The 22745-nt window shown below is 44.5% G+C and overlaps 1 protein-coding gene across 11 annotated transcripts in view; it reads right to left on the bottom strand.

Moving 5' to 3' along the window:
* The window catches only part of CYRIB (CYFIP related Rac1 interactor B), a 252104-nt gene that overhangs the window by 134285 nt on the left and 95074 nt on the right, over window positions 1-22745 (bottom strand). For 3 of the 11 annotated variants that reach the window (XM_077493338.1, XM_077493343.1, XM_077493337.1), the window contains exon 2: window positions 8052-8144. The exons of the other annotated variants lie outside the window; for them this stretch is intronic. The gene's annotated coding sequence lies outside the window, so the exon portion shown is untranslated. The remainder of the gene's footprint in view (window positions 1-8051; window positions 8145-22745) is intronic. 11 annotated transcript variants of the gene reach the window in all.

Here is a 22745-nt window from a genome sequence, read left to right on the forward strand (position 1 = left end):
CATGCAGGTCTATGGAGCGATGGTTGTCAGCAGTGACCCTGTCCGCTGACATCCAATCTGCTAAAATCAGACGTATCGATACGTTCACATCCGTCCTGGCGGATCAGATGAGATCTGATGAAAACGGACATGCTGTCCATTGTCGTCCAATCTCTTCATAGGAATCAGCGGCTCTCTGAAAGGCCCCTCCCCGCTCAGTGAGCAGAGACAGATCTGTCATCCGCTAGCTCAGCGGAGAGAGATCTCCTGCTGAGCTAGAGGACTCCGCTGAACGGATCCGCCTCGCGTGAATGAGGCCTTAGGTGCGAATAGATTCAGTAAAAAGTTTAATACAATTATATATTTAACCACTTCCCACCCGGCCAATGCATATATACGGCCGGGTGGGAGCCGTCTACTCCTGATAGGACGTTCAGGAACGTCCTTCAGAAGTAGCGGGATCGCGCGCGCCCGCGCAGCTGCGCGATCCCGATGTGCTCGTGTCACCCGGACACGGCACATCTCAGATCGGCAGGAGGGCTCTGTGATTGGCCCTCCTGATCACATGACGGCCGTGTCCAATCGGCTCTCCTCTCCTCACACGGAAGTCATCGCTGAGGAGAGGAGAGCAGAACGCTGCAGCCGGCTGATGATCAGTGAGTTTGAGCTGTTTTTTACAGCTTTTTACTCACTGATCATCAATCTAGTGTCAACACACAACACACCACACAGTACAAACACAGTCCCCACATATGTCCCCAAAACACACATGTCCCCAAAACATACATGTCCCCAAATAATAAAAACATGTCCCCCACATATGTCCCACTAAAATCACATGTCCCAATGATTATCTGCACACATATGTACGTGATCACCTGCACACATATGTACATGATCATTTGCGTACATATGTCCCTGATCACACAAACCAATTATTATACACTTAACGGAATTTTTTTTACCAAAAACATGTAGCAGAATACATTTTGGCTTAAATTTATGACAAAATTTGATTTTATTGGATTTCTTTTCAAATAGAAAAAAGAAAATATTGTTTTTTTTTTTTCCAAATTTCCTCTTTTTTTGCGCTTATATCGCAAAAAATAAAAAACGGAGTCGTGAATAAATAACACCAAAATAAAGCTCTATTTGTGCGAACAAAATGATAACAATTTCATTTGGGTACAGTGTAGCATGACCGCGCAATTGTCATTGAAAGCGCTAGAGCGATGAAAGCTGAAAATTGGGCTGGGAAGGGGGTGAAAGTGCCCTGTATTGTAGTGGTTAAAAATAAATAAAACATTTTTTGGTTTTGGTGAAGTGCATCCTGAATTTTTCAGTTTCCGCACCAACATTTCCATTTGGCGCACCTCTAATTAAAAAAAAAAAAAAAAAAGGGACATGCTCATCACAATAATCCAAATCCAGAACGGCTAGGAAATGTTCTTACATCCTGGGGAAGATGCTGCACAGAATAGGCATGTATTGTATACATGGGGGAAACTGCAATAGGATACATCAGCATTCCTCAAGCTTCAGTGTAAAGTCATTCTGTGACCTGCTGCTGTCTATTAAATATGGATATCATTATCTGGGGCTCCACGTCAGATTGTAGCTGGAACGCACAGCCAGAGATAGTTGTGCGACAGAACAAAGCGCTTCATTCCTTTCCTCATGTGACCTCTTCCACCAAGACTAAATCTATAAAGCGGACATAAAACACGAGCCTGACCTAATTAATCCAGCGGCACGTCATTGGATCTATAACGCTCGCAGGAAATTATTCTATTTTCTGTCATCTGCCGTTGGTGGAGACAACTGACTTTTCCCATTTGAAGCACAAAACACGTTTACAGAGGCCATTGATTTACAGGCTACACACAGCCAATTAAATCTGTACAACAGTAACTCATCATATCATCCATGCCACCCCAAAAAAAAAAAGGTCATTCTCTTAACCCACAAACAAGAGTATTTGTTTTATTTTTTTTTCTTTAGGGCATTTCCTTTCTATAAAGTGTTAACGTAATGCATTAATGTACATTAGGCTTCACTGACGCTGATGTCCATGCAGTCTGACAGGCATGCAGGGCCGTGGGAGGGGTCAGGACAGGTGAACGGCCCCCAAAAACCCACACTGCAAATTCGGCTGTGTCCATTTACTAACATAGGCGGCTCCAATCGTGCTGTATGATCCTTGTGAATGAAGCCATAAACTGGAAAAGCGTCACGAAATTTTTACATTTAAAAAAATTTAAATTTTTTAAAATCAAATAAAAATCAAATGGAGGGCAAAATGTTGCACCACCATACCGCTCCAATTCCTGTGAGCCCTGCCTGTCATTTACATGCCCATCTAGGAACACACAATCACACCGGGATGGGATCAGAGTACTTGAGGAATGAGCAGCCGTCTACAATTCATCACATGAGCGCTGCTCAGTCCTGGAGCCCAGCCTGTCATTTACACACCCACTCAGCCACCAGGAGGAGGAGAAAAGACTGTGGTGGTGTTACTGGACCGCCAAAAATACTTCAAGAAAAGAAAAAAAAAAAAAGTATGCATAGAGGTTTCAAGAAAAATAAATAAAAAATAAATAAAACTGTTGGTGGGGAGGAAGAGGATGACTTTGAATGGGCCCTTAACCCCCTTGCGCGGGCACCTCCTGGCCCATTAAGGGGTTTCAGATGCCAGGGCAGGGTTTATGATTATGTGACCGCACATAATGCATTAAGGTGAAAAAACGACAAGGGTTTAAAACCCCTTTAAGGGACATGTGAAATACATTTAAAGATTCTAAGTCACCCGACCAGATCGCAAAGGCATCATCGATAAAATTGTACCAACATGTGCAGCTTTGAATAAATAAATTGCAATGATAAATGAAAGCGTTCTCATTGGCGTGGGGGGGGGGCGACATTAGAACCCATCGCAGCGCCGATGAACTGTAAATAGTATTTTTCTTTAAAAATAAAAAAGTTTTCCTCCAAAACGATCGATCATAATTGTATCAAAAAGGTAGTGTGGGTAGATGTATATTTTTTTGAGTGAATCAATAGTCATTGGCAAGCCTCTATGCCCAAATCATGGGGTATGGCAGTGTATAAATTCACTACATCCCAGGTGACTAACAGACCCTGATGGCAAACTAGGTTAAAAACTTTTTGTAAAAAATGTTGAGTATCTCGTATGTAAGATTGTGTCGTTTCTATAAGGGGTGTATTTAAATTTTTTTTATATATATATATATATATATATATATATATATATATATATACATGCATACATATACACACACACACATACTTTAGCCATATAACAGGGTTCCCATACAACTATTGTACCTCTTTTCAGCTTCCTTGCTGCTCAGGCCTTCCCCTTCAGGCTCTCATCTGTCTCCTTAGATGCACACAGCTTCAACACACACAGCGTCTATCTAGAAAGCAGCCCCTCACTGCTGCGATCCTCAGACTTGGGTCTCTGGCTTTCGCTAGTGCACACCGGCACTCTCTGGACTCCTGGAGACCTCCTGTCTGGGTCGGTTCACACTAGGACAACTTGTCAGGCTGACAAGTAGTGTCCCGTTCTGTACAATGGAACCATTCTAATCGGAGCGACACAAGTCACTCCGACTTAGAAAAAGGTTCCCGTACGACTTTGGGGGGCGACTTGAGGTGACTTGCATTGACTTCTATACAGAAGTCGTTTTGCAAGTCACCGCAGCGGTAGTGTCCAGGTCGCTTGTCAGCACAAGTCTGATCATTGGAGGAAAGCAGGCACAGCCAGCAAACTGGCCACGGTGTGCTCTCATGCCTAGTGTGGTCAGTTTTTAATAGGAAAGCAGGGGGACCGGTGTTCTGGCAGATAGTGTCCTGCCATCATATAGTGCCCGCCCCGTTCTGCGCATGCGCAGTACGGGGCAGAAGAAGCTTCGGAAAATCTCCGAAGCTGAACGGCGCCTGCGCCGTGAGTGGAGGTGGTAGCCCCACCATCCAAGCGGACATAGGGTTGTGAAAATTAGACGGCCGCTCGCCACGCTTCGGGCTCGGCCTCGCTGCACTCGGCTCTTTTTTATTCCTACTCTATGTCCACTTGGATGGTGGGGCTAGAACCTGGACTCACGGCGCAGGCGCCGTTCATCCTTGGCTATTTTCGGAATCTGTGTAGCGGACACTATTTGATGGGGGACCTTATATGATGGGAAATCAGGTGTTTCCCATAAAGGAAGCAATACAAAGAACAGGAGAATCTCACATACAAGTACATGGTACAACAGGCACATATCAGAAATATAGAAGGATGGGGGGGGGGGGGGGAACATATATTTTTCAGCCCTGGTTTACAACAGTTTGACTTGCCAATGCGACTTGACAGTTTAAAGTTGAATGACAAGTCGCATCCCATACGTGGCAATGCAGTGCAGCGACTTAAAAAGGTTCCTGCATTATTTATGTGCGACTTGCATTGACAATTGCTAAATGAAGTCGCACAGTTATCAGAAAGCCGCACATGAAATGGCACGCGCTACTTCAAAGCCGCTCTGATGTAAACCAGGGCCTAATGTTTGACTGCTCTTTTGGTCAATTTGTGTTTGTAGGTTTGATGCTTTTTTTTAATTTATTTTTTTGTATCAAAGTTTTAACCTATAATCAGTGCTTTTATTATATTTTCATTCAGTGGAATTTTCTTCAACCTTTCAAATGTCACTTATTTTACATACTGTATGCTGAAATTCAAGATAAATTACCAAATCATTTCCTGCCTGTCCAATGGCTTCCCTTTCACTATAACCACAAAAAACAAAACAAAAAAAACAAAAAGAAAAATGTCCACACATTTCCAGTAAATAGATGAATGTAATACTAGAATAATCAGATTGTCATATCCTCAGCCTAAAATGTATGGGAGGACCACAATGTGCTCACACAGGAACACTGGTATTAGGAAACGTTTAGGCCTGCGTGTGCTCATGTATATCCGATCTCCAGTCTAACAGCTGAAACACAGCTTTGTAAACTGTCTAACAAAAGATTTCTAATTCCGTTTTGCAAATTTTGCAACTCATGCACCTCTTTGCTCTACAGCGATGTGCACTGGCCTGACAGGAACAAGGCCTTTTGCCGAGCGGCTGCCCTGCTGCACAGTAATGACGAGTGGTCACTTGCTCTGCATGGGTTTCCTTAACCACCATCCTCCCGCTGGCTGTCAAATGACGGCTGGGTGGCGCGGCTCTCGTTCTGGGTGGCCGTCGTATGACGGCCACCCAAAACGACTGCTCTCGCCGGTGGGGGGCGCGCATTGCAGCGATCGGTGGTGCGGTGTGTCATTCTGACACACTACTACACGAGCTCTGTAAAGAGCCTCTGACGGAGGCTCTTTACCATGTGATCAGCCGTGTCCAATCACAGCTGATCGCGATGTAAACAGGAAGAGCCATTGATTGGACAGACGTGAGTAGAGAACCGACCAGCTGCTCTCCTGACTGGGGGGGGTCTGTGCTGATTGTTTATCAGCGCAGCCCCCCCTCGGATGACCACTCAGGACCACCAGGGACTGCCACCACACTGGACCACCAGGTATGCCACCAGGGAAATGCCAATCAGTGCCCAGGCAGCTGCCAATCAGTGCCCATTCCCAATGCCTGCCAGTGGCATCAGTGCCACCTTATCAGTGAAGGAGAAAACTTATTTACAAAATTTTATAACAGAAAGAAAAAACTTTTTTTTCAAAAAAAATTTTTTTTATTTATTTTTTATTTGTTTAGCAAAAAATAAAAAGTGCAGAGGTGATCAAATACCACCAAAAGAAAGCTCTATTTGTGGGAACAAAATGATAAAAATTCTGTTTGGGTACAGTGTAGCATGACCGCGCAATTGTCATTTAACCACTTGAGATCCGCGCTATAGCCAAATGACGGCTACAGCGCGGATCTCCTTTTCCGGGACGACGTCAATAGACGTAGTCCCGTGCACGAGCGCCCTGCGCGCCTGCTGAGGGGCGCGCGCAGCGTGCTCTGATCGGCGAGTCTACGAGACTCGCCTGATCACCGATCCGTGCAAGGGGTCGATCCCGACCCCTTATCACGTGATCAGCTGTCAGCCAATGACAGCTGATCATGTGATATAACGGAGCCGGTAATCGGCTATTATTCGCTGTCAGCGCGAGGAGAAAAAAAAAAAGCCGATCACCGGTGGCCGTGATTGGGACATTAGTCCCGATCACGGCCAGCCCTGCCAGTGCCCACCTGCCCCCTGCCAGTGCCCACCTGCCCCCTGCTTTGCCTGCCTAAATAAACAATGTGTCCCCCCCGTCAGTGCCACCCAGCAGCGCCACCCAGCAGCGCCCACAGTCTGCCTAAACAAAGGTGCGGCACCCCAGTGCCACATATCCGTGCCCATCAGTGCCGCCCATCAGTGCCCAGCAGCGCCACCTATCAGAGCCACCTATCAGTGCCCAGCAGTCCCATCTATCAGTGGTACCTATCAGTGCCCCTTAGTGCCACCCATCCGTGCCATCTTATCTGTGCCCGTCTTTGCCCATCAGTGCCCACCAGTGCAGCCTATCAGTGCCCACCAGTGCAGCCTATCAGTGCCCACCAGTGCAGCCTATCAGTGCCCACCAGTGCAGCCTATCAGTGCCCACCAGTGCAGCCTATCAGTGCCCACCAGTGCAGCCTATCAGTGCCCACCAGTGCAGCCTATCAGTGCCCACCAGTGCAGCCTATCAGTGCCCACCAGTGCAGCCTATCAGTGCCCACCAGTGCAGCCTATCAGTGCCCACCAGTGCAGCCTATCAGTGCCCACCAGTGCAGCCTATCAGTGCCCACCAGTGCAGCCTATCAGTGCCCACCAGTGCAGCCTATCAGTGCCGCCTCATCAGCGCACTTCAATGAAGGAGAAAAATGACCTGTTTGCAAAATTTTATAACAAACTATTAAACATGATTTTTTTTTTTTTTGCATCTTTTTTTGTTTGTTTAGCAAAAAATAAAACTCCGAGCTGTAACTAAATACCACCAAAAGAAAGCTCTATTTGTGGGAAAAAAATGATAAAAATTTCATTTGGGTACAGTGTTGTATGCCCGCGCAATTGTCATTCAAAGTGCATCAGCGCTGAAAGCTGAAAATTGGTCTGGGACTGAGGGGGGTTTAAGTGCCCAGTAAGCAAGTGGTTAAACAGCAACAGCGCTGAAAGCTGAAAATTGGCCTGGGCAGGAATGGGGTGTAAGTGCCCGGTATTGAAGTAGTTAATGAGTATGCAAAGCATTCTCTGGTTGGACAAGGTGGAGATCATGATGTTCCCTCCCTGCCTTTCCACCTTGTCCAATCAAGAGAACACCTTCATTCATTGAGGAAAAAAAAAAGCAAAACATTATGTGAATGGCACTTGTGCCTAGTAAGCAACTCCCTGCAGATAGAAAAAAAGATGCTGCTCTCCCTGACCAGCCAGCATCACACAAATATGAAGCGGCCTCAGCCTACATGTCTCCACCAAGTAACCATGCCCTGACGCATTACGCCCCGCCCACCGGGGCTTAGTCAGTGTCATGTCTAAGCCCCAGAGGTAGGCGAAATGCGTCAACTGTGTGGTTTCTTGAAGGAGACATGTAGGCTGAGGCCGCTCCATATCTCTGTGTCACACTAGCTGGTCAGGTAGAATGGCGTCCTTCATTTACTGCACATATCACTCGTGGATGAGCAGGTCGGCACCCCAAGCTTTAAATGGTGCTCCAAGTTTGCACTGAGAGCAACTCCCTGTGTTGACTATGAAGCAGGGCGCCTATTTAGCATTGGACCCGGAGAACAACACCGATCACTGTAATGGCAGCAACTACTTCAGCGATTCTTCACTTTCACAGCAGTCGCACTGGTATAGAGAATGCGTATCTACATTGGTACCTACATTGGTTCAAGCTGGACCATCCTAACTAGACAATAAAATCCATACCTGGGGTTCAGCTTGAAGGCAGGAGTTAATGGAAATAAGAAAAAATAAATAAAAAGCATCTTTTGAAAGGTTTACTACAATGGAATCGATACAACAATTACAGCCATGCACAGAGTACAAACCTGATCAAACGCTAATGATTTTCAGCAGTTTCTGGGGCAGCTGTATTGTATTTGGCTTCTATTTTAGTTCGCAGAACACATCATGTCCAGGAGCTGAAAATACAGATTAGATTTTCACTGTTTATGTCTACTCTGCTTTATCCCAATGTGTAAATTATGGCCGTTTTCTAGATTCTTTTGCAGAAGACTTTAAAGCACAACCCAATCAAAATGTGAACGTTCTTTATGCAACATAACCCAGAGCTGCCTGCTTAGTGTCATCCTGCCGCTGCACATCTGACCAACACGCTATATCCCAATAATTGCTCACATTCTTATTCACCAAACCGCTCCAAATGAAAATGTGAGTTTCTCGGTTCCAAACCATTAAGCCATCATCAAGGCGGACTTAAAGGGGTTGTAAAGGTTCGTTTTTTATTTTCTAAATAGGTTCCTTTAAAGTGGTTGTAAACCCTTACAAACCATTTTGACCTACAGGTAAGCCTAGATTAAGGCTTACCTGTAGGTCCAAGAAATATCTCCTAAACCTATACGGTTTAGGAGAGATTTACCTGAAGGCAGCCACCGCTGTCTACGGCGCATGCGCCGTAGACAGCGGCGTGCAGACGCACTGGGCAAGCCGCAGATCGCGGCGAAATGCAGCGAGTGTCGGCTCCCGTGCACATGCGCGGGAGTGACGTCATCGCTGCTCCGGCGAATCACAGCGCTGGAGCAGCGAGACCCACCAAGAAGATGGACGCTCGGAACTACAGGGGACAGCGGTGACTTCGCTGGCTCCTGTGTCAGGTAAGTGACACATAATGGACTATTATTTGATGCATAGTAGTCCATTATGCTTTACCTTTGCAGGGAATCAAAGAGGAAGTAAACCCATCAGGATTTACTTCCTCTTTAGGCTGGGTTCACACTATAGCAATGCGGGAACGCCGCAAATCCGCGGTGTTTTCCCGCATCGCATGACTCCCGCCGGCAGTTCACACTGCCCTATGCGGACTGCTGGGAGTGTCAATGAAATCTTAATGACACCCCCAGATCCGTCCGCATATCGCAGTGCGATCTGCACACTCGCACAGGAATCAGATCGCATGGTGTGAACACCCATGCGATCCGATTCTGCTGCGGACCAAAAAAAGGGTCCCGTGCGAGTTTGCTGCGGGAGCAATGCGAATTCAGCCATACTATCTGTATGGCTGAACTCGCATCGCTACAGAGATCCGATGTGATTTGCACTGCAGTGCGGTGCGAATCACATCCGGATCTCCCCCCCGCAGCAGTGTGAACCCAGCCTTAAAGTGGTTGTATAGTCCTTTTTGGGACTTTTACCTACAGGAAAGCCTATAATAAGGCTTACCTGTAGGTAAAAAAAAAAAATATCTCCTAAACCTGTACGGTTTAGGAGATATTCCCCTCGCAATGCGCCGCTGACTGCAGCGGCGCATGCGCACAGGGGATTCCCGGCTGAAAGCCCGGCAGACGACGGACCCTGCCGGGAAGAAATCTCCCACGCGCATGCGCGGGAGTGACGATATCGCAGCTCCGGCCACTCACAGCGCCAGAGCCGCGATACCCAGAAGAAACGCAGGGGGAGCATGTCCGCTCCCTCGGCGTGGATCGGACCAGATGTCGGGGCCTCGTTCTAAGGTATTTCATAATGAGTATGCAGTGCATACTAGCTCATTATGCCTTTTCCTTTGCAGGTAGAGAAAAAAAAAAATAAAAAAAAACACATCAGCGTGTATACAACTGCTTTAAGCTAGTGCATTGTTGGTTCACTTACCTTTTCCTTTGATTTCCCTTCTAAATGTTTTTATTCTTTGTCTGAATTTCTCACTTCCCGTTTCTCCTCAGTAAACTTCACACCATCATCCGATGGGTGTTTAGTCAGCCAGAACAGCTTACTGAACAGCTTACTGAAGAGAAACAGGAAGTGAGAAATTCAGACAAAGTAAAAAAAACATTTAGAAGGGAAATCGAAGGAAAAGGTAAGTGAACCAACAATGTACTAGCTTAAAGGAACCTATTTAGAAAGTAAAAAAACAAACCTTTACTACTTTAAGCAGATATAAATCCAATCGTTAAAATCGCTCAAGCTCAACATGTTAAATTCTTATCTTGTTAAAAGAGAAGTTGAGGATTCCCCCCCCCCCCCGCCCAAGAATCATACTTACAGTGCCTTGCAAAAGTATTCACGCCCCCCCCTTGGCTTTTTACCTATTTTGTTACATTACAGCCTTTAGTTACATTTTTTAAATCTGAATTATATGTGATGGATCAGAACACAATAGTCTAAATTGGTGAAGTAAAATTAGAAAAATATATACGTAAAACAATTTTTCAGAAAAAAAAAAAAAAAACGATAATTGGCATGTCCGTATGTATTCACCCTCCTTTGTTATGAAGCTCATAAAAAGCTCTGGTGAAGCCAATTTCCTTCAGACGTCAGATAATTAGTGAAATTATGTCCACCTGTGTGCAATCTAAGTGTCACATGATCTGTCATTACATATACACACCTTTTTTTTTTTTTTTTTTTTTTTTTTTTTACAAACGATTTTTATTTGGTACATAGAGAAAGTACAGAGAGTAAGCATAGATATAATATAATAAATGCAATGTATATCAAGACAAAACAGAAAATCACCATAGATACAAAAATTTTTACAAGATACAGTGCATATATATTGCAATAGTTTGTGTTTTCGTTTGGTAAGGTGATGGGCTAGAGCCATAATAGTGCAGTAAACCGTAGACAATCATATATAGGAGACCCAATTTCAGGGAGTATTAAAAAAGGAGGTAGAGTGGTTAAACCAGGGATCCCATTTCTTTCTATATAAATTATATACACACCTTTTTGAAAGGCCCCAGAGGCTGCAACACCTAAGCAAGAGACACCACTAACCAAACACTGCCATGAACACCAAGGAACTCTCCAAACAAGTAAGGGACAATGTTGTTGAGAAGTCAAAGTCAGGGTTAGGTTATAAAAAAAAAAAAAATCCAAATCTGATGATCCCTAGGAGCACCATCAAATCAAATCATAACCAAATGAAAAGAACATGGCACAATAGCAAACCTGCCAAGAGACGGCCGCACACCAAAACTCATGGAGCGGGCAAGGAGGGCATTAATCAGAGAGGCAGCACAGAGACCTAAGGTAACCCTGGAGGAGCTGCAGAGTTCCACAGCAGAGACTGGAGTATCTGTACATAGGACGACAATAAGCCGTACGCTCCATAGAGTTGGGCTTTATGGCAGAGTGGCCAGAAGAAAGACATTACTTTCAGCAAAAAACAAAATGGCACAATTTGAGTTTGCGAAAAGGCATGTGGGAGACTCCCAAAATGTATGGAGGAAGGTGCTCTGGTCTGATAAGACTAAGATTGAACTTTTTGGCCATCAAAGAAAACGCTATGTCTGGTGCAAACCCAACACATCACATCACCCAAAGAACACCATCCCCACTGTGAAACATGGTGGTGGCAGAATCATGCTGTGGGGATGTTTTTCAGCAGCCGGGACTGGGAAACTGGTCAGAGTTGAGGGAAAGATGGATGGTGCTAAATACAGGGATATTCTTGCGCAAAACCTGTACCACTCTGTGTGCGATTTGAGGCTAGGACAGAGGTTCACCTTCCAGCAGGACAATGACCCCAAACACACTGCTAAAGCAACACTTGAGTGGTTTAAGGGGAAACATGTAAATGTGTTGGAATGGCCTAGTCAAAGCCCAGACCTCAATCCAATAGAAAATCTGTGGTAAGACTTAAAGATTGCTGTTCACAAGTGCAAACCATCCAATTTGAAGGCACTGGAGCAATTCTGCAAGGATCACAGTAGTAAGATGTGGCAAGCTCATAGACACTTATCCAAAGTGACTTGGAGCTGTGATACCCACAAAAGGTGGATCTACAAAGTATTGACTTTTGGGGGGGGGGGGGGTGAACAGTTATGCACATTGACCCTCTTATTTTGTCCTATTATTTTTTTTTTATTGTGAAGGAAACTAACACATCTTCAAAGTTGTGGGCATCTTCTGTAAATTATCCTTTGATAAAGTCACGTGGATGTGACGCAACGAATCAGTTAGGAGCCAGGTGTCATGATCGTCACTTCCAGTCGCGGCCGAGACCGGAAGTTTACCTGTTTGTATACCCGAGATTGTTATATTACATGCAAGTGTGGATATTTCTTTGATTAAAGCGTTTTAAAGTACTACACTATTGGAGCCCCCCTCCCTCTTTTCTCCATCTTATATACGTTTACTGCTGGGATGATTTAATATACTGACGAATGGATCACATGTGGAATTAAGGAAGATTGTGAATACCATCTGTATATCTACAGCGATATATGACCCTCAGGGGTCTATTTTTTGAGGTGAGAGGCTGGGGCAAATAAGGGGTGCACAGAGCACTGAAGTTTCGTTTTGCGGTGGAATATCACAGTGTTGGTGGTTGCTTTCATCTTGATTTCACTGCATGGAAATTATTTGGATTTTGGAGGATCTGAACTCACATACTTTGAGCTGCACATTTGCAATAAAGGTCACTTATTTGCAGGGGTATATGGACTCATAATTGATTAGTTTATGGACTGCTTTTTGAGGATTGCACAGTTAACTCTGAAGAGTTATTTATTGCACTTTATGACATTTTTGCACTTTATTGATGCACATTTATTGTTCTGTTGCACATTGCACTTATATTGCACAGTTCATCTATTGCTTATTTTGCACATATTTATTTTTTTGATATTGATACTTCTTTTATATGTAAAATGTGTTGGAATGGCCTAGTCAAAGCCCAGACCTAATCCAATAGAAAATCTGTGGTCAGACTTAAAGCGGGATTCCACCCTAAAGTGGAACCTCCGCTGATCGGATCCCTCCCCCCCTCCGGTGTCACAATTGGCACCTTTCAGGGGGGAGGGGGGTGGAGATACCTGTCAAAGACAGGTATTTACACCCACCTCCTGTGGGAGTCTATGCCATTTCCTGTCCTGCCGCTCTGTCTGCTGGGACACACACGGGTCCCAGAGACAGCGCGGACAATTCCTATTGTGCTGCGCGACTTGCGCATGCGCAGTAGGGAACCGGGAAGTGAAGCCGATTCGCTTCACTTCCTGATTCCCTCACCTAGAATGGTGGCGGCAGCAGCCGAGAGCCGAGCGATCGATCGGCCTCGGCTGCCGGCATCGCTGGACCCCGGGACAGGTGAGTGTCCATTTATTAAAAGTCAGCAGCTGTAGTATTTGTAGCTGCTGGCTTTTAATATTTTTTTCCGCAGTACAGTCCCGCTTTAAAGATTGCTGTTTACAAGCACAAACCATCCAACTTGAAGGAGCTGGAGCAGTTTTTCAAGGAGGAATGTGCAAAAATCCCAGTGGCAAGATGTGGCAAGATCATAGAGACTTATCCAACGTGACTTGGAGCTGTGATAGCCACAAAAGGTGGCTCTACAAAGTATTGACTTTAGGACGGTGAATAGTTATGTACATTGACTTACTGTTATTTTGTCCTATTTGAAGTTTGCTTCAAAATAAAAAAAAATAAAAAAAATCTTCAAAGTTGTGGGCGTGTTCTGTAAATGAAATGATGCAAATCCTCAAACAATCTATGTTAATTCCTGGTTGTGAGGCAACAAAACACTAAAAAAATGCCAAGGGGGTTGAATACTTTTGCAAGGCACTGTACCTAGGTGGATGCAGCATCTGTCCCCTGCCGGCTCGAAGACTGAAAACTGAGCGAGCAAACACTGCAGATCACTCGGTTCTCAGAGCTCCCTGAGCAGAGAAATGGTCAGAGTCAGTGGCTCTCTGCTATACACCCCCCCCCCCCCCCCACAGTTCACTTAAAGACTGAGGCAGGTGGCGGTCCAAAGTTGCGGGTTGATTCCAACCATATTTTCACGATCTTTCCCTGGACTGGCTCTATGACAGCAGCCGACAGTGGACTTCAGCCTGCTGTCTGCTAAAAACGGGTCGCAGAAGTGCAGAACCAACTGCAATCCTGTGATCCACAAAAGTACAGCCAAACAAGCTTTGGCTGTACTTCTCCTTTAAGGCCACCTTTTAGACTATTATACAGTCATTTTTAAATCATGGGGTACAACCTTTCACAGCATTCAGCTGTTATCCATCGACAGCAAACATTTAATAAATGCACAATTTCAAAAGGTGGACTGTGTCTTTATAATCATTTAAAAAAAGTTTTTTTTCCTTTACTGCAAGTGAATACAAAATAATTTATGAAAAGAAAAAATTTTATTTGTTTTTTCTTTTCATAAATTATATATTTATATTTATTGATTTTTCTGTGATTTTACCTGCAATTGATTACAGGGTCTACTTTAAAAAAATAAAAATAAATAAAGTAGACCCTGTAATCAATTGCAGGTAAAATCACAGAAAAATCAAATGTGTGTGTATGTGTATATATATATATATATATATATATATATATATATATATATATATATATATATATATATATATATATATATATATATATATATATATGTGTTGCTGTAATGTTTTTTTTCAAGCCTCTTATTTTTCTCATGCTCGAGTGTCTCTTTATACCTCGTCGCAATTTCACCCGTTCCCTTGTGCTTCACACACAGTAAAATCCCTCAACTGGAAGCAGCAAGAAAAGTCACTGGTTTACCTTCTGTATTCTGTGAAAACTCAATCTGCCTGGATTGCACAAGAAACAATCACACACATCAGCTGTCGTACCCAGGGAGAGAGGAGGTGTAGAATATTAAACTTCACACTCTGTCATCATTATTTTTAAAGTGGTATTAAAGGTTTGGATTTTTTTTTTCCTTTAAAGTAACAACCATGTTATACTTACCTGCTCTGTGTATTGTTTTTTGCACAGAGCAGCCTTAATTCTCCTCTTCTCGGGTCATCTGTCAGCGCTCGTGGCTCCTCCGCCTTGACTAGTCACTTGCTATGGGGACACTGGTGCGTGCTCGCTCCTGAGCTCCACTCTATGCACCCCCCAATCTCCTCATTGGCTCACTGGTTCTCAGCCAAAGAGGAGAGGGTGTCCCGGGACAGTCAACACTCTCATGCACATCTCTGGATCGAGAGGGGGCTCAGGCATGAAGGTAAAAAAACCTTCAAGCTTTAATCCTCATGCTGCTAGCACTAGTAAAAAGGGAGATGTATCATATTTACATTTCCTCAGTTACTGCCTGGTTTCCAGGCCTAGGAAAATGTCATACATCCCATGAGTCTTCAGGAAGGGAGGAGGGGCTTTCTAAGCTAAGTACACCCTCCTGCCTGCATGCCTGAGCTAAGGGCAGATGCATTCCAGGAAGCAAATGCTACACGAGTCATCTGTCTTTACTCAAGATGGTTGTTTCTAGAAATGCTAAGGGGGGGGGGGGGGGGGGCTGTTTTTCAAAGTAATTTCTCAAAATAAAGAATGGAGACATGGATTGATGGGGGAGTTTGCTCTGAATATTAAAAATGAATTAAATAAGGTTTTCGGCTTGTGGTGCTCAGATGCAGTGTAGTTCCGCTTTAAGAATTTTAGATTGTAAGCTCTAAGAAGCAGGATCCTCCAATTCCTCTTGTACCAAATTGTAATGTAACTAATGTCTGCCCTCATGTTGTAAAGCGCTGCGCAAACTGTTGGCACTATATAAAACCTGAATAATAATAATAATAATAATAAAAAAAGAACTAGAATAACAGAAGGGGTGAACTCTTATGCTGCTTACACATGACCGGACTTTTCGGTAGAAAAGGTCCGACAGTCTTCCCAATGGACTTCCGCACACACTAAAGTCCGTTCGTTTTGAATGTGATGACGTATGACCGGACTAGAAAAGGAAGTTCAATAGCCAGTAGCCAATAGCTGCCCTTGCATCATATTTGGTCCGTCGGACCAGCATGCAGACGAACAGATTTCCCTGGTGGGAATTGAGTCCGTCGGACAGATTTGAAACATGTTCTATTTCTAGGTCCGTCTGATTTATTATTATTTTTTAAGAAAAACAATCAGACTTTGTCTGCCGAAAAGTCGGGTCGTGTGTACGCGGCGTTAAGATTAAATCCTTTCAGACCCTTATGCAGGCGGGAATTAAAGAAGAACTGCAACCAAACAAAATACACATTTCAGATACAAACATAACTGCATTCATTTCAAAAATATATGCAATTCTGCTGTTAGTCTTATGATTAAGAAGCCTCTAGAACACTGCACGGTCAGATTTTTTTTTTAAACAATATTTCGTATATTCGTTTAGCAGCTTTCGGTGTCAATTCTCTGCCAAGTGGTCCAAGGAAGAGCATTTTGGCCGTACTTCGGTTCCCCCACATTGTCTCCTAGCTGTAAGGCCGTATCGTATGCACATGGACAGTGAAGAGCTGAAAATATGCTGGCCGATGATGCTTCAGTGCATTGGTGTTTACCCATGAATGCACATAAAACGTATTTCCTGAAGGCGGTAGTTTCTTTGTATGTGCATTTGGGGGGGGGGGGGGGGGGGGGGTAGGTAAAGGATGATGCACTGAAGCTTTGTACAATCTTAGTTTGAGTTCATATACAGGGTTTCCCATCTTAAGCCCTGATGAAGTGGATGGTTCTGGATCTCTGAAAAGCATTGGCTTCCTCTGACTCTATAATGGAATAACATTTTATCTTTGCTGCCTAAGGCCCTTTTAACACAGGCTTCAGCTTGTAGAAGAGTAGTATGTATAACATGCTTCCAGCTTTATTGAAGACTTTCAACCTCTTGCCACCCAAATTATGCACATCTGCAGCAGCAAAGAGTAGGCTTTAGACCCCTTTCACACTGGGGCGTTTTGCAGGCGCTACAGTGCTAAAAAAAATGTGTCTCCCATGTGAAAGCCCAAGAGCTCTCACACTGGAGCGGTGCTCTGGCAGGACGTTAAAAAAAATCTTGCTAACCGCATCTTTGGAGCGGTGAAGGAGCAGTGTGTATACCGCTACTGCCCACTGAAATCAATGGGCAGCGCGGCTATATCGCCGGAAAAGCGCTGCTACAGCACGGATTTGCTGGTGGTTTTAACCCTCTCTTGCCCACTAGTGGAGGGTAAAAGCGGCAGAATAGCACCACCAAATTGACGTTAAAGTGCCGCTAAAAATATCGTCACTTTACCGTCGACGCACCCACCGCCCCAGTGTGAAAGGGGCCTCAATGGCAACATGCCGCACCTTTGCGTCCATGGGCAGCAGAGGTTTCTGTGCTGAGTTCGCACTCACTGCACACCCCCAGCACACAGAGAGAACGGTCAAAGACCGTTCTCAGTGTGTACTAATGATCAAGAACTGTCAGGACCCACTCCTGATCATGTGACTACTGTGGCAGACAATGGTCACATGATTAAGCAGACCTTCCTAAAAAATGCTTTTATTAAATTTTTGCAGTAAAGCCTGTAGAGAATTTGGCCTCATGCACACGGACGCTTTTACAGCCGCTTTTTTGAGCTTTTTTTACAGCTTAAAAACGCCTGTCCATTTTAGTCTATGGCTTCATGCCCACCTAGGCGTTTTTGAGCTGCAAATGGCATAGGCGTTTTTAAGCTGTAAAAAAAAAAAAACCCAGGACCAGTGCATTCCATGGCGCGGAGCTAGAGCTATAAAAAGGCGAATCGCGGAAAAACGCGCAACATATTTTCTTTGTTTTCTGTGGCATTGTGGGAAATTTGGGAGTGCTATAGCCAAGAGATGTGTTTCTTTCAAAAACGCTACTTAACGCTAATGCTAAAAAACGCGCAAAAACGCCAATGCAAAACGCGGTAAAAATCGTGTTTTTTAACGCCGATTTTTCCAGGTGCCAGAACGTCCGTGTGCATGAGCAATTACAATTGCGATCAGTGTACGATGAGTGCAATGAACAGACTCCTGTGTTGTTCACACCCCAGTCCCAGGTTTGTACAGAGATACAGACCTTCTTCTATGGGGCTGGCGGAAGTAAACAAAGGATTACAAGTGTTCTGATGTTACTGCCCTTGTGCTCCGCTGCAACTAGTCTCTCCACCACAGTGGAAGATGGGACTTGTCATTTTCCCACCAACAGATCCCCGTCAATGGATGGAGCTCAAGCACATCTTCACCTAATTCAAACAAAAACAAAAGGCTGCAGTAAGAAGCACCCCACAATTCAGGTAAGTGGGGGAGCGGTTTGATGGTTGGGGGGGGGGGGGTTAGGGAATGCAATCATGTGTCATGTTACACCCTAAATATAGGTATAATATGAAGCATGACCTAAGGCCGGGTTCACACTGGTGCACCCCAACTGTTGTACGACTGTCTTATTACTTTGACCTGCGACATTGATCCTACATCGGTCCTACTTCCATCCAACTTGAATGAACAGGATACAATTTTGCTCTGACTTTGAGATAGTCTGACTTGTCCTTTGACCAATCAAAACAATCCCAGTGTCACAAATTCCTTTTACCGCTGCTGTAATCAGCATGTCGGACGGTTAGGACAAGGATCCGACTTCATCTATATTCAGCGGGCTGAAAATGGACCAAAGTGGTGCAGGAACCTTTTCTAAAGTCAGACCGACTTGTGTCGGACCAGTTAAGACGGCTCCCATAGGGAAGCGTTGATTTGTACACGTCATGCGGCATGAGATCCCAAAGTCGGAGCGTATTTTGCACCAGTTTGATCCGGGCCTAAAAGGTGTATTATGCCTTTTATATATACCTGGGCCAAAGCATTTTATTTTTTTAATAGACTTTAATATTCCATTTTAATTCATAAGAAGGCAGCCATAAAGGTACCAACCTCAAGGCGACCAGGGCACCTTAAAACACGAACAGCTTGAGTCTAAACTTTTCCGTGTTTGTAAATGAAAATGCTTTTTCGGTTTGAGACATAAAAAAAAAATTAAAAAAAAAAAAAATCTATTTGTGACATAACGGGCACAATCAACTTGTGACATTTATCAAAGATTTATATGCCACACTTCCTCTCTACACAGATAAAACAGGGAGCAGCCACTTCTGAACTGATCATCTAGTCCCTAGCAACGTTGGATGAACACGTTTAGAATTGTATTGATGGTTTCCATTATTAACCGTCCATATAGGATTATATTCCGTCCTCATTCAGTCTTGCTCTTGTGGACAGAAGGGTTCATGCAAACATTGTCGACTTAGCACTGGTGACAAAAGACAAACGGCAGAACAAATTACACAACAAGCCAACCTGTGTACTGCCAATTCTATCCAGGAAACGCAACAAAATATCAGAAGGTTCACTTGAAGAAACACTGTGTGGTTTTAAAGGGTTTACTATTGGATTGGCAACCGGTCAATTGTGAGCATGAGAGGTTGATCAGGAACGACCTGCCGACCACCAGGTTCTGACAACACCCAGCCCAACGCTGCAGAGCACAGACCTAAGCCGGCAGACCTGCATTTCTTTTACCAAGTGTGCCAAAATATAGCAGGTTTGGGCAGACAACACACCCTGCTGGCTTGCAGGGGCATAGTGTGACCCCACTCCTTGTTACTCTAAATGACGTTATATGCTACCAACTCCCACACTCTACGATACATACCACTGATCACTTACTCCTACCTCCCCAACTCTATTCATACTACTGATCACTTATTCCTGATCCCTGCACTCTATATTACATACTACTGACCCCTACATTGTAGGAAACCTACTACTGATCCATTACTCCTGACCCCTGCGTTATTTATTATTAAAAACTCTTAATTCTGTATTACTACTGACCCCTCAACTCTTATAACCCTACTTAAAGTGGTTGTAAACCTGTTTTTTTTTTTTTGTTAAATAAAAATAACCAACATGCCTAAACTTGCCTGCTCTGCGCAGTCGTTTTGCACAGAGCATCCCCAATCCTCTTCTTCTGGGGTCCCTCTCTGGAGCTCCAAACCCCTCCTCTTCATCAGGTGCCATCACATAAAGGCGCTTTCCTTCATGGCACCCATGCAGGCTCGCTCCTGAGTCCCGCCGCTGCTATCAATAGGTTCTATGAGGAGAGAGACAGTAGCCGCAAATCGCTGGATCAGATCCGGCTCAGGTAAGAAAAAGGGGGAGCTGCAGCACAGAATGCATTAAAGTGAAAAAGCTTATGGCTTTAGAACCAGTTTAATGTTAGAATGGGGCTTTGCTAGATTATCTTTTTTTTTTTTGTGCTGCACCCTAGTGATCTTTTTTATTGTTCATGTACATCTCCGCCTTTCCAGGGTTGCCTACTCCTGGGTTAAATCAATTAACTGCATGCAAAAGAAGACAGCATATACTCACCTCTCCAGAGGCCTCGTTCTCCAGCCTCTCCTCTATTCTAGTACTTCATCTTTGAAAGCCTTTTGGGCACTACATTAGTAGTATGGGATGTCTGCCTCCCTCACTGCACACTGGTTCCTTCTTTGGACCCCCCCTGCAGGGTCCTGGTGCTGAGTCCTGCAGCGACGCATGGGCTTGAAGGAAGAAACCAGAATGCCATGGAGGGCACAGGCATCTGTCACTCCCAGAACTGTAAAATGCCCAAAAGGCTCTCCAAAGTTGCAGTGCTGGAACAGAGTAGGAGATAGAGGCTGCTAAAGAGGAAAGTATACTCCGTCTTCTATGCAGGGACCTGCTGAATGTTACCCCGCTTTAGACACCTTCATTCTCAACCCAAACTCTAAATCATAGGTGCTCAACATTTGGCCCTCCAGCTTTTGTGGGAACTACAATTCCCATCATCCCCCTGCCTTTGGGAGTCATGCTTGTAACAGTCAACCTTGCAATGCCTCATGGGACTTGTAGCTCTGCAACAGTTGGAGGGCCACAGGTTGAGCACCCAAGCACAAAACATTCCTTTGCAGCCAAAATTCTCAACCTTGCTTCCAAGGGGCTGTAAACTTTTGTTCTCAGCTTTGCAATCTCCTTCTGGGTTAGTCTTCAGTGGACTTGGGTAAAGGTGGTGGTGACAATCCAACCATCGCCTTTCCCAAACTCTTCTGAATGGTCAAGACCTGGCCATGGCATCTGGATTAGAAAACGAATTGATGTGAAATACAGATCTCTTTGGAAAATAAGTGGTTTCATACCGATTCATTTTTGCCGTTCTTAGACTGCACTGAAATTAGCAAATAAGTGTAGAACAGAATGAAAAAAAATAATAATAAATAAAACAACGCCTCTCTCTCTCATTTCACATCTGTCATTACAATTTCACACTATGAAGATATGTAAAATATTGTGAGATTTGGCAAGAGAGGAAATTGCACACAATGATTTGTGCCTGTGAACTTCCAAGAAAATAAAAGTGAAGTTCCTCTTTTACTACTATCATGTAAATGTATCTCTGTACACCGCACATAAACCTCTTTTATTCACATAGAGTGACCAAAGTGGAACATAAACAGGAATTTTAAGCCTGGCACCAAGCTTGTATTTCCCAGAAGCCAGGGGAGGATGTGCTTGCACTGACAATGATAGAACAGACTCGAAGTACACAGCACCAGATGAAACGATAAAGTTTATTTGCTACCTGGTTTCCAGCATGACTAGGCTCCGTTGACACGTATGTGAGAATCGGATGCATTTTTGAACCGCATCAGATTGGCAAAACATGTGAACTGGCAGCCTTCTCAATGAAGCAGGGGACAAGTGTGGGACGGCCGCGGTGCGGTTCTGAAGAGTCCTATGCATTTTTCAGTCCGCTTCAGGTGTGATTTCAGGTAAAGATTTGCACCTGAACCGGTGGACAGAACCGCACTGAACTCCCACGGTGAAACCGCGATCGCATATATGTGAACGTAAACTCTAACGAGCAGGGCCCCCTAAATTCCTCCTGCATTGAATTTTAACTGTATTGTCTGCCTGCGTGTTGTAAAGCGCTGCGCAAACTGTTGACGCTATATAAATCCTGTATAATAATAATGTGAACGAAGCTAATAGTTACATAGGTTGAATAAAGACACCAGTCCATCCAGTTCAACCTGAGTGAGTGTCTACAATTGTCCCTATCCCTGTACATTGCACACTCACATCAGTCCCTACCCTCAAGGAACCCACAATCCAAGGTCCCCATTCATATACTAGGGCAGGGAAATGCAATTAGCGGACCTCCAGCTGTTGCAGAACTACAAGTCCCATGAGGCATAGCAAGACTGACAGCCACAAGCATGACACCCAGAGGCAGAGGCATGATGGGACTTGTAGTTTTGCAACAACTGGAGGTGCGATAATTGCATATCGCTGTACTAGGGCCAATTTTGGACAGAAGCCAATTAACCTACCTGCATGTCTGGAGTGTGGGAGGAAACTGGAGAACCCAGAGGAAACCCACGCAGGCACAGAGAGAACATGCAAACTCCAGGCAGGTAGTGTCGTGGTTGGGACACGAACCAGCGACCCTTTTTACTGCTAGGCAAGAGTGCTACCCACTACACCACTGTGCCGCCCAATGTGGGTGGAGCTCCACTTTAAAGTCCACATGTGCCCCTCCATAGACTATAAAAGTATATATATTTTCTTAAACAGTAAAAAGTTTTAACCAGTTCCCGACTGGCTCACGCAGATATACTGCGGCAGAATGGCTCTCCTGGGCGAAATCCCATGCGGGTACGTCTTTCCTGTTTTCGACCCCCAGAGGTCGTGTGCGCACACCCTGCACAGAGGGGGTCATCCAATTCGCATTGGTTTGGCCCCAGCCTTATTGTCCTTTTCAAACCTTC

The sequence above is a fragment of the Lithobates pipiens genome, unplaced genomic scaffold, assembly GCF_037356315.1.
Source record: "Lithobates pipiens isolate NorthernLeopardFrog02 unplaced genomic scaffold, aLitPip1_a1.2 Scaffold_19, whole genome shotgun sequence".
Taxonomy (NCBI): domain Eukaryota; kingdom Metazoa; phylum Chordata; class Amphibia; order Anura; family Ranidae; genus Lithobates; species Lithobates pipiens.